A 13,087-nucleotide genomic window follows, 5' to 3' on the forward strand; every position below is an offset into this window, starting at 1 on the left:
ATGTTGTGGTACTTAGTGATCCATTGCAACAAACACGTATTAGATGATTATCACAAGCTTCATATGAATTATCAAGGTTTGAGCATAATAATCCAAAAGATGTATTACAGGACACTACTTGATCATGGTTCCAGTTCTCACCTGTGTAGTTTTTATCATCATAATTTGACATACATTCAATTTTGTCTGGTATCTCACAGGGAATTTTATTAGTTTCCCATAATTCTTTGATGGATTCAATTTCCTGTCCTTCAACATCTGTACTGGGCTGGCTGTTGTCAAACCACTCTGACCAATGACAAATAGGTGTTGTTAGAGTAATAGTGATTGTAGATATTGTAGGAGTTGTGGTTGACACGGTAGGAGTTGTAGAGGTAGTGGTAGATATTTCTGTTGTTGTAGATGGTGGCATTGTGGTAGTAGGTATTGTAGGAGTTGTGGTTGTCACTGTTGAGGTTGTAGAGGTAGTGGTAGATATTTCTGTTGTTGTAGATGGTGGTATTGTGGTAGTAGGTATTGTAGGAGTTGTGGTTGTCACTGTTGGAGTTGTCAAAGTAGAAGTAGATATTTCTTTTGTTGTAGATGGTGGTATTGTGCTAGTAGGTATGGTAAGAGTTGTGGTTGACACTGTAGGAGTTGTAGAGGGAGTGGTAGATATTTCTGTTGTTGTAGATGGTGGTATTGTGGTAGTAGGTATTGTAGGAGTTGTGGTTGTCACTGTAGAAGTTGTAGAGGTAGTGGTAGATATTTCTGTTGTTGTAGATGGTGGGGTTACTGTAGTAATGGTAGTAGATATCGTAGGAGTTGTGGTTGTCACTGTTGGAGTTGTAGTGGTAGATGTTTCTGTTGTTGTAGATGGTGGTGTTGTGGTAGTAGAGATAGTTGATGTTGTGGTACTTAGTGATCCATTGCAACAAACACGTATTAGATGATTATCACAAGCTTCATATGAATTATCAAGGTTTGAGCATAATAATCCAAAAGATGTATTACAGGACACTACTTGATCATGGTTCCAGTTCTCGCCTGTGTAGTTTTTATCATCATAATTTGACATACATTCAATTTTGTCTGGTATCTCACAGGGAATTTTATTAGTTTCCCATAATTCTTTGATGGATTCAATTTCCTGTCCTTCAACATCTGTACTGGGCTGGCTGTTGTCAAACCACTCTGACCAATGACAAATAGGTGTTGTTAGAGTAATAGTGATTGTAGATATTGTAGGAGTTGTGGTTGACACGGTAGGAGTTGTGGAGGTAGTGGTAGATATTTCTGTTGTTGTAGATGGTGGTATTGTGGTAGTAGGTATTGTAGGAGTTGTGGTTGTCACTGTTAAGGTTGTAGAGGTAGTGGTAGATATTTCTGTTGTTGTAGATGGTGGTGTTACTGTAGTAATGGTAGTAGATATCGTAGGAGTTGTGGTTGTCACTGTTGGTGTTGTAGTGGTAGATGTTTCTGTTGTTGTAGATGGTGGTGTTACAGTAGTAGTGGAAGTAGGTATTGTAGGAGTTTTAAAAGTTGTGGTAGATGTTTCTGTTGTTGTAGATGGTGGTGTTGTGGTAGTAGAGATGGTTGATGTTGTAGAACTTGTGGTACTTAGTGATCCATTGCAACAAACACGTATTAGATGATTATCACAAGCTTCATATGAATTATCAAGGTTTGAGCATAATAATCCAAAAGAGGTATTACAGGACACTACTTGATCATGGTTCCAGTTCTCGCCTGTGTAGTTTTTATCATCATAATTTGACATACATTCAATTTTGTCTGGTATCTCACAGGGAATTTTATTAGTTTCCCATAATTCTTTGATGGATTCAATTTCCTGTCCTTCAACATCTGTACTGGGCTGGCTGTTGTCAAACCACTCTGACCAATGACAAATAGGTGTTGTTAGAGTAATAGTGATTGTAGATATTGTAGGAGTTGTGGTTGTCACTGTAGGAGTTGTAGAAGTAGTAGTAGATATTTCTGTTGTTGTAGATGGTGGTGTTGTAGTAGTGGGTATTGTAGGAGTAGTGGTTGTCACTGTAGAAGTTGTAGAGGTAGTGGTAGATATTTCTGTTGTTGTAGATGGTGGTGTTACAGTAGTAGTGGGTATTGTAGGAGTTGTGGTTGTCACTGTTGGAGTTGTAGTGGTAGATGTTTCTGTTGTTGTAGATGGTGGTGTTGTGGTAGTAGAGATAGTTGATGTTGTGGTACTTAGTGATCCATTGCAACAAACACGTATTAGATGATTATCACAAGCTTCATATGAATTATCAAGGTTTGAGCATAATAATCCAAAAGATGTATTACAGGACACTACTTGATCATGGTTCCAGTTCTCGCCTGTGTAGTTTTTATCATCATAATTTGACATACATTCAATTTTGTCTGGTATCTCACAGGGAATTTTATTAGTTTCCCATAATTCTTTGATGGATTCAATTTCCTGTCCTTCAACATCTGTACTGGGCTGGCTGTTGTCAAACCACTCTGACCAATGACAAATAGGTGTTGTTAGAGTAATAGTGATTGTAGATATTGTAGGAGTTGTGGTTGACACGGTAGGAGTTGTAGAGGTAGTGGTAGATATTTCTGTTGTTGTAGATGGTGGTATTGTGGTAGTAGGTATTGTAGGAGTTGTGGTTGTCACTGTTGAGGTTGTAGAGGTAGTGGTAGATATTTCTGTTGTTGTAGATGGTGGTATTGTGGTAGTAGGTATTGTAGGAGTTGTGGTTGTCACTGTTGGAGTTGTCAAAGTAGAAGTAGATATTTCTTTTGTTGTAGATGGTGGTATTGTGCTAGTAGGTATGGTAAGAGTTGTGGTTGACACTGTAGGAGTTGTAGAGGGAGTGGTAGATATTTCTGTTGTTGTAGATGGTGGTATTGTGGTAGTAGGTATTGTAGGAGTTGTGGTTGTCACTGTAGAAGTTGTAGAGGTAGTGGTAGATATTTCTGTTGTTGTAGATGGTGGTGTTACTGTAGTAATGGTAGTAGATATCGTAGGAGTTGTGGTTGTCACTGTTTGAGTTGTAGTGGTAGATGTTTCTGTTGTTGTAGATGGTGGTGTTGTGGTAGTAGAGATAGTTGATGTTGTGGTACTTAGTGATCCATTGCAACAAACACGTATTAGATGATTATCACAAGCTTCATATGAATTATCAAGGTTTGAGCATAATAATCCAAAAGATGTATTACAGGACACTACTTGATCATGGTTCCAGTTCTCGCCTGTGTAGTTTTTATCATCATAATTTGACATACATTCAATTTTGTCTGGTATCTCACAGGGAATTTTATTAGTTTCCCATAATTCTTTGATGGATTCAATTTCCTGTCCTTCAACATCTGTACTGGGCTGGCTGTTGTCAAACCACTCTGACCAATGACAAATAGGTGTTGTTAGGGTAATAGTGATTGTAGATATTGTAGGAGTTGTGGTTGACACGGTAGGAGTTGTAGAGGGAGTGGTAGATATTTCTGTTGTTGTAGATGGTGGTATTGTGCTAGTAGGTATGGTAAGAGTTGTGGTTGACACTGTAGGAGTTGTAGAGGTAGTGGTAGATATTTCTGTTGTTGTAGATGGTGGTGTTACTGTAGTAATGGTAGTAGATATCGTAGGAGTTGTGGTTGTCACTGTTGGAGTTGTAGTGGTAGATGTTTCTGTTGTTGTAGATGGTGGTGTTACAGTAGTAGTGGAAGTAGGTATTGTAGGAGTTTTAAAAGTTGTGGTAGATGTTTCTGTTGTTGTAGATGGTGGTGTTGTGGTAGTAGAGATGGTTGATGTTGTAGAACTTGTGGTACTTAGTGATCCATTGCAACAAACACGTATTAGATGATTATCACAAGCTTCATATGAATTATCAAGGTTTGAGCATAATAATCCAAAAGAGGTATTACAGGACACTACTTGATCATGGTTCCAGTTCTCGCCTGTGTAGTTTTTATCATCATAATTTGACATACATTCAATTTTGTCTGGTATCTCACAGGGAATTTTATTAGTTTCCCATAATTCTTTGATGGATTCAATTTCCTGTCCTTCAACATCTGTACTGGGCTGGCTGTTGTCAAACCACTCTGACCAATGACAAATAGGTGTTGTTAGAGTAATAGTGATTGTAGATATTGTAGGAGTTGTGGTTGTCACTGTAGGAGTTGTAGAAGTAGTAGTAGATATTTCTGTTGTTGTAGATGGTGGTGTTGTAGTAGTGGGTATTGTAGGAGTAGTGGTTGTCACTGTAGAAGTTGTAGAGGTAGTGGTAGATATTTCTGTTGTTGTAGATGGTGGTGTTACAGTAGTAGTGGGTATTGTAGGAGTTGTAGTTGTCACTGTTGGAGTTGTAGAGATAAATATTTTTGTTGTTGTAGATGGTGGTGTTATAGTACCAGTAGTAGAAGTAGTAGTTGTTGAACAATCCATAGTAATATTTTTTATTGCCCCATTTTCTATACATACACCACTGGCACATGTTCCTTCCTTGTATTCAATGGTGTAAACTATTGATCCAACAGTGAATTGCATTCCATTATAGATACAGTAACACTCTTTAACACAAGTCATGGTTTCATCCAGCAAATATGGAGTTTCTGGAGGGCACTGAGGAAAACATCCTGGGGAAGAAATTGGTGCATATTCAAAAAAAAAAAAAAGACAGAGCAAATAGTTTTACTATTATTGTCTGTGCATCACCAATCAAATATATATGAATGAAAACCCCTAATTTAGTTGTGTCCTGAACAAATGGTGGAAATAAGATGTAGTTGTAGCATTTTACTCATAAAATAAAAGCCCAAACACATTCATAAACCTTACCCTTCCCCTCCATTTTTCAAAGAAGTGTTAAATAAAAACAGAAAGCAAGAAATTTGGCTAATTATAGCCCCTTATAATAACCAATACATGATAGTCCCACAACATATTTTTATTCTGATACCCAATGACTTGACAGAATAGGCCACCCTGTCAGAAAGGTCTAGTAGAAGGGAATTTGTTTCAACAGCACATTGTATATAACTTAAATTAAATTTTCTTTTGGTTACATCCGTGTACATAAGCAGTGTTATACTTCTTGCAACATGATCCACTAGTTGAAATTGGGACGCCTAAGGCAATCTGGAGGCTCATACAGTTTGAGTACGCAGACAACCTCTCATATGATGTATGTTCTAGCAACAACATATGATGACATACTGTATGTCACCTAACCCTAATCTTCCCACTTTGTTTTAAGGACAAAGAGAAAGGTGATTCATAGGAATGGGGTAGCGGTATAAAATAGAACGGAAATCAGGCTTTAGTCTGGCTTTTAACGGTAAAAGGCCAGTTCACTTAAAAATGAAAATGATGTCATCATGTGTTATGTTAAATCTGAGAGTTTGCTCATCCTCCATAAACAGCAAGTTCATTTTCTTTTCGGCTTAGTCCCTTTATTAATCTGGGGTCGCCACTGTGGAATGAACCACCAACTTATCCATCACATTTTTACACAGCGGATGCCCTTCCAGCCGCATCCCATCTCTGGCAAACATCCACACACACACTCATTCACACTCATACACTAAGGACAATTTACCCAATTTACAGGGAACATGCAAACTCCACACAGAAACGCCAACTGACCCAGCCGAGGCTCGAACCAGCGACCTTCTTGCTGTGAGGCGACAGCACTACCTACTGCGCCACAGCGTCGCACAGCAAGTTAAAAAAAATATTAAAATAATCCTAAAAAAACATGCCTTCAATAGCAGTGATGTAAACCTCACATCCCCACACACAACTTCCTCAGTTTGAAACAAAGCACAGGTGTATCTGAGGTAATATGCAAGAAGCGCATTCTCATTAACGAGCGCTCTATACTGACACTGAGGAGAAAAAATTGTTCATTAAACTTGGTATTTTTGTGTGCACAAATGTATTCTCATAGCTTGAAAATATTCTGATTGAACCACTAAGGTGCATGGTCTGTTTTGAGGATGAACAAGTCATGATCTTTGCTATATTGGAGGATGAAGGAGCTCTCAGATTTAATCTAAAACATCTTAATTGGTTTTCTGAAGATGAAGGAAGCTCTCAGATTATTCAAACATCATGAATGTGACATGTAAAAACTGTAAAAACATACTTTTCATTATTGGGTGAACTAACCATTTAAGGCAGTGTTACTCAACCAGGTTCCCAGGGGGCCACTGGGACTGGGCCTATCTGAATGAGGCGTGTTTGGTTAAGGAGACATAGAAATGTGCAGAGCTGGTGCTCCTCCAGGAACGTGGTTGAGAATTACTGCTTGAAGCCATACAAAATAAAACTTAACATGAAATTCATCTCATTAAACCTTTGAAAGATATATAAAACTCAATAAAATATGCTTATAGTTATATATAAATAACTTTACTCCTGACCTTCAAGGAGTGGAATTTGATCAGAGCAGGTTCCAGTTGGGTTTTTGCAGGTTTTTGGGCAGGGTGGTCCACAGGAATCATAGTGCCACTCACATTTTCCCGGAGGGTTGTAGTAGTCACAAAATAAAGCTGCGAGAAAAAAACACTGGTCAGTATAGCAGAAAACATAATTTCATTTATTATATATATATATATATATATATATATATATATATATATATATATATATATATAATTTTTTTTACAAAAGAGTAAAATAAAAATGCTTGAATACAGTGTGTTGTTTATATACAGTTATTATGCTAAATTTTAATTTGGTGATCAATGTGTTTTAAAAAATGCATGTACACAACCATGCTACAATACTAAAAAGTCTCCATAAATCATAAGTAGTGTCTCCCAACAAGTGTTTTCAGAGTGTGTGCAATGTAATGTCACATTAGCACAGGCCCCGCCCGCCTATAACCATTGACACACTGCTCGGTTCCTTTTCATCAGGGGTCCCCAAACTAATCCAGCCAATCAAGCATTTTCTAGGTATACTAGAAACTTCCAGCTAGTTGTGTTGAAAGTAGTTGGAGATAAACTATGCAGGACCCTGGCCCTCCAGGACCGCGTTTGGGCACCCCTGCTTAACATCATGTGAAAAGGTAAAACAAACGACCCTTCATGCAAAAGTGAAATATTAATTGACATTTTAGAAATATTAGGACTTACGACATGTATTTGGGCTCCGCCATTTCACACAAGCTCCCTTTCGACGGCATTCAGCAGCATAAGCTGCTACTGCAGTGCAGAAACAATCACAGTCGCCCCCAGTTTCACATCCACATGTGTCTCTTTCACAATTGTCGTAATATTGGTGAGGGTCCACCTAGTAAAAAAGAAGCAGAACACATCACTGCTTTTATTGTCATCTGATTGAAATTTCATCTGATTATGCCACTAGTGTCATTCTAAACTAATCCACTGTTTTTAAAAAGGTTCCTTAATACAGTATCTGCCATTAAGGAAATTCATAGTTTATGAACATCATAACATGTAGATCTGTACAGCTTTACATTTACTGTTACTTACAAGTGTGTGGCAATCCTTAAAGACATCACTTTTTATGATGCTACATCGTTTTTCAGACCAGACATGGCGATGTGGATTTTCTGTACACAAGTCTATTATGTTTGTCACATCCGGGCAGTCGGGTTTCACCTTCCAGCTAATCCCAAATTCCTCTGGATCGGTCACCACTTCTCCATTGTGTTTCATAAAGTCATTATTTGCATTACCATCAAAGTTTCCACACAGTCCACACACATTGTCCTGCAATACAGATCATGAGAATGTTAAGAGATGAAAATGATTGTGTATGGGTGTTTTTGTAAGGAATGCATACCTTTAAGTTGGGATGGAGTTGAAGAATCACACTTGTTTTATTGTCCCAGATTAAGTTCAAAAGACCCTGGACCTCTACAACAATATATATCCCAGCAGAATGGATTTGATATTTGTATTCAGTGTTGCTGCTTTCCAAAACTTTGACTCCATCCTCAGATAAATGTATCTCAGATGGCTGCTGGATCTAAAATGATATTTTTAAGATATTTTCCTCATATGGCATTATTGCAAATTCACACATTATTACAGATTTTGCATTTAAATTTTAAAAACGTGTTTGTCCTCATTGCATAAACAAAAAAAGTGAGGTTATTGTTGCAAATTATGCAATTGTAAAATGTGTAATACTACGTGAATGCTTAGTTTGAGCTATAAAATGAGCTCACCCCAAAGAACAGACTGATGGACTTGCAGATGGTGCTGGTGGATTCACAGAGTTTGTTCTCTGAGACAAGTCTGAATGAGGGAGTCTGGTCCATAATGCAAGAATCCTACAAATAATAACGCCAGACGGTGAAGAAGTTGTCACAAACAAGTCAATTTACTACTTTTGTAAAGTGAAATACATGTGAACAGGCACATGTACTCAAGTATAATAATAAAAAACATTTATTGCCAGTAAAAAAGTTATGGAATAGGAAAAACATACGTGGGCCAAAGTGTGTGCACAATCCCCATGGTAGGAGTATCTGTTGCCATCAAAAGTCTTGTAATGACCTTCACCATAGATGGTACAGGTTCCGTAACATGCCTTTTTTGTACAAATCCACTTACCGTTTGTGCATGTGCTGAAAAAATAAAAAAAGATCACATTTTATCCGATTTTTGCTTTCATTAGATAACAAATGAAACAGGTATAGCTCCGCTATTGTGGTACATCTACTTCTAGTTTGCTTCACAGTGGTGATCTCCTGCCTGTTTAGCTCTGACTTTCAGGCTCTACTCTGGCTCTGTACAGATTTGTTTCCTGTTACATACAATAAAAAAAATATTAGGTTTCAAGATATCTGATTTAAATCTTGTGAGACTATCAGTAAGCTGTAGGCACAAATTAGCATGGGCTCTATGTTTTGATTATGCAAAAAAATTAACAGATATGTCACCATCTTTTACTTTGTCTCCGTGCCCCTAGAGGTCCTTGTATTCACCTTCTGCCTTGGTTCTTCCTTGTGTGTTCTTGTTTACCTAATTTCGATCACCAGTGACTTGTTTTAGTAGGGTATTTAGGTTGTCATTGTTTCTCTGTATCTCACTTGGTTTTTGAGTCTGTGAGCTTGTCTTACATTCCCTAGATCTCCTGATCTGTGCCTAGTAAGACTTTTGTTTTCCTTTGTTTCCATAAACCCTTGTTTTTTGGATTCCTACTTTAAGTGTTTCGTGTGGGTCCAACACTACTGCTCCTGTAGCTCAGTGGTACATCTCTCTAGTCACTATCCCAGAGATCTCGGTCCTGACAGAAACACCAGTCAGACATGGACACAGAGAGACTCGGCGCCAAAGATCTGTTGGCAGCGATTACTCAACATGAAGCCTCATTCCAGCACCATGAAGCTGTGCTCGGTCGTCAAGAGGAGTTAATGACAAAAAATTCACAACACCTAGCTGATGTAATGTCCTCCACTAGGCAGCTCTTTGAAATTCTCCATGGTGCTTCTGCTTCTGCACTATATCCAAGTAGCAACGGGCCTCTCCTAGTCTCAGTTGTTGATGCAGAGCCCAACTTTCACCTCCCAAGCCATTCTCAGGAGATACTTGCTTCTGCCATGCATTTCTCACCCAGTGCTCTCTTGCTTTTAAGTTTCAGCCCTACAGATTTCCCGCTGAACACTAGACACAATCACAAGATTGCTTATTACAGTCCTTCTGTTTGACAAGTGGCTGTATTGGGCCTCTTCTGTGAGGCAGTCCCAGACTAGTTGTTGTGAGTCCTACACAGCTTTTAAGGAGGATTTCATCATCGAGTCAGTGGTCAGGAGGCTTCCAGGTGTCTGCTTACTCTCCGTCAAGGCCCCTGCAGCACAGCAGACCTTGCTATTGAGCTTTGGACCATTGCAGCAGGCAGCAGATGGTATGATGAAGCCTTGAGGGTCTGCTTTCAGGGAAGATTATTAGAACCTCTTTAAGATTAGGTGGCCACCCAAGAAGTAGCTAAGAACCCCGAATCCCTCATTGAGATGGCCATTTGCCTGGACAATAGTCTGAGAGAACAGAGTGGCTCGAGAAAGGGCATCTTAGTCCCTTTCCACAACTGAACTTCATCCAGAGCCTTCCTTGTTTCTAAACAGTGCCATGATCTTCAAGATATGCAGTTGGGTCATTCCAGGCTGTCTCCCAGTGAAAGGGAATGACGGGTGTGACGATGCTTCTACTGTGGTACTTCTAGTCACTTTTGGGCCACTAGTCCTGAACTCTCGAGAAACGATGGCCCCCACCCAGTTAGAGGAGGGTTGTGATGGGGAAGATAAGGGCTCTTCCTGCCAACACCTTCCTAACTGTTCAAGCCACTCTGTTATGAAAGGGCCATTAGTTTCCATACCATGATTGATTCTGGTGTTGCAGATAACTTTATATATCTGTCCTTAACCAAGACTTAAAATCCCTACCCACCTTCTCCCTTTTCCCCAGGCAGTTACTGCATTGAATGTTTGACACCTAAAACAAGGCAAAGTAACAGATGCCACTCAATCCCTGCAACTTTCCATCTCCCAACATCAGCAGGAGGTGACTTTCTATATTATTGACTCTCCTGAGTATCCTGTCATTCCGGGTCACCACTAGCTGCACAGACACAATTCCCAGATTGACTGGTCCTCAAGTTCCATTCCTGGTTGAAGTCCCTCTCATCACCTCACCTGCTTAACCCAGAGCCCATTTAGACCTTCTTGACCTTCTCCCTGGTTTCTATTCTCCTAAGCCTCTGCTTCCTTTGCTGGTGCTGGCTTCTTTTTGGTGAGGAAGAAAGATAGGAGCGTTAGGCTATGTTTTGATTACTGGGGCCTCAAAAAGATAACAGTTTGGAATTAACATCCCCTGCCTCTTATGGCCACTGCCTTGAACTGCTGCAAGGGGCTTCCATTTTTACTAAACTGGATCTTCATAATGCCTACCATCTGGTGCGAATCTGGCAAGGGGACAAATGTAAGTGCCCCCATGGGCCACTATTAGTATCTGGTGATGCCGCTCGGGCTCACCAATGCACCTGCTATGTTCCAGGCACTTATTAACAAGGTACTCCAAGAACATGTTAAATATGCTTGTCTTCGTATATCTGGAAGCTTTACTAAAATTCATTATAATATAAATCAGTGGAGGAGCATGACAGGCATGTCAGCAAGGTTCTTCAAAGACTCCTTGACAACCATCTCTATGCCAATCCTGAAAAATGTGATCCATGTAGCCCAGACTAAGTTTTTTGGGATGATTGCCACCCCTGGTTACATGGAGATGGACCCTAGAAAGATTGACGCTGTTCTTAACTGGCCCATTCCCACCACAGTTAAGGAGGTACAATGGTTTGTGGGCTTAGCCAACATTTATAGGAAGTTAATTAAGAATTTCAGTTCTGTGGTGGCTCCCTTGGAGGAGGAGTCAAGATTAACTGGGGGCCTGGGACAGTGAGGACCCATCTGGATTTCAAGTGTCGCTTTACTTCAGCTCTCATTCTCTCTATCCCAAACCCAGATAGACCCTTTGTGGTAGAGGTGGATGCCTCAAAGGTGGCCATAGGAACCATCCTGATACAGAGGGGTGAGTATAGAAATCTACACCATTGTGCAATTATGTCTGATGTTGAGAGCAACTGTCATGTGGGGCATCGAGAGCTGCTTGATGTGAAACTTAACATGGAAGTGGCATAATTGGCTCAAGGGGGCTCAATATCCTTTCCAGGTTTTTACAGACCATAAAAACCCTGAAAATTTTTAGCAAGCAAAGTAGTTAAATCCTCAACAGGCTTGGTGGTTCCTGTTTTTTTAATAGATTTCAGTTCATTCTTACTTATGGACCTGGCACCAAGAATCTCAAGCTAGATGCTTTGTCCCGAGCCTACTTTCCCGAAACACAGGAAAGGCCTTTAGCATAAGTTATTCCTAGTTCAAGGATTGTTGCTCCTCTTAGATTGGATGTGGAACAAGTGGTGCTTAAGGCCCAAGCAAAAGAACCTGATACGTGCAGTGGTCCAGTTGGTATCCATTATGTCCCTCAATCAGTCCCAGCCTAGGTCTTGCAGTGAGGGCAATGAGTCCCCTTTGACCTACCACCCAGGTAGCGCCCGCACCCTTGATTTCCTCCAATGTCACTTTTGGTGGCCTTTCATTAGAGGATGTCGAAAAAGCTATGTGGAGTCCTGCCCTACATGTTGTCAGGAAAAGACTTCACATCAGTGACCTCAGGGATCCTAGTTAATGCAGGAGTTTACACCCAGATGCCAGAGTGTTCTGGTAGGAACTTCAGGAAGGGAAGTTCCTAAAAGAAGGTGTCCTATCACAATCTTGTACTTTGCCTCTGTGCCCCTAGAGGTCCCAGTGTTTCCCCTCTGCCTTGGTTCTTCCTTCTGTGTTCCTGTTTACCTAATTCCGATCACCTTTGACTTGTTCCAGCCAGGGTATTTAAGTTGTCATTGTTTCTCTGTATCTCACTTAGTTTTTGAGTTTGAACTTCGTGAGTTTGTCTTGCGTTCCCTAGACCTCCTGATCTGCACCTTGTAAGACTTTCTATCCCTGTTGTTTACTGCCTTATATTTTGATTTCTTCAATCCTGGAATTTTCCTTTCATGTTTATTTCTCGGTTTAAACATTCTGCATACCTCAGTCTGAGAAGTTTTTGTTAAGTCAGAATTACTTTATCATTAAATCCTTGTTTTCTGGATTCCCACTTTGAGTGTTTCAGTGGTACATCTTTCCAGTCACTACACCAGAGATCTGGGTTCAAGGCCTGGTTGTGACTCAAGAATATCGAATAACCACTTAAACAATTTTCTGACAGTTTTTTTGCTGACTTATGCCCTTACATTATACCAATTGCATTGAAGAAAGCTCATATTCAGAGAAATAAGCAATTTTAACTTATGAGATTGAGTGTGTGCTATGTGTGTTCTTGCTAATTACATCACACAAACTTTATGCTCATGCTATTGCCTATTTTCTTTCATTTTAGTCTTAAAGGTGTCTACAGTAGGGGGCGACGCAGTGGCGCAGTAGGTAGTGCTGTCGCCTCACTGGTTCAAGCCTCGGCTGGGTCAGTTGGCATTTTTGTGTGGAGTTTGCCTGTTCTCCCTGCGTTCGCGTGGGTTTCCTACGGGTGC

General features: G+C 40.0%; 1 pseudogene; it reads right to left on the reverse strand.

Annotated features, from left to right (window-relative positions):
- LOC130219065 (mucin-2-like) overlaps positions 1-13,087 on the reverse strand; it is a 38,864-nt pseudogene that overhangs the window by 10,314 nt on the left and 15,463 nt on the right.

The sequence above is a fragment of the Danio aesculapii genome, chromosome 25, assembly GCF_903798145.1.
Source record: "Danio aesculapii chromosome 25, fDanAes4.1, whole genome shotgun sequence".
Lineage (NCBI taxonomy): Eukaryota > Metazoa > Chordata > Actinopteri > Cypriniformes > Danionidae > Danio > Danio aesculapii.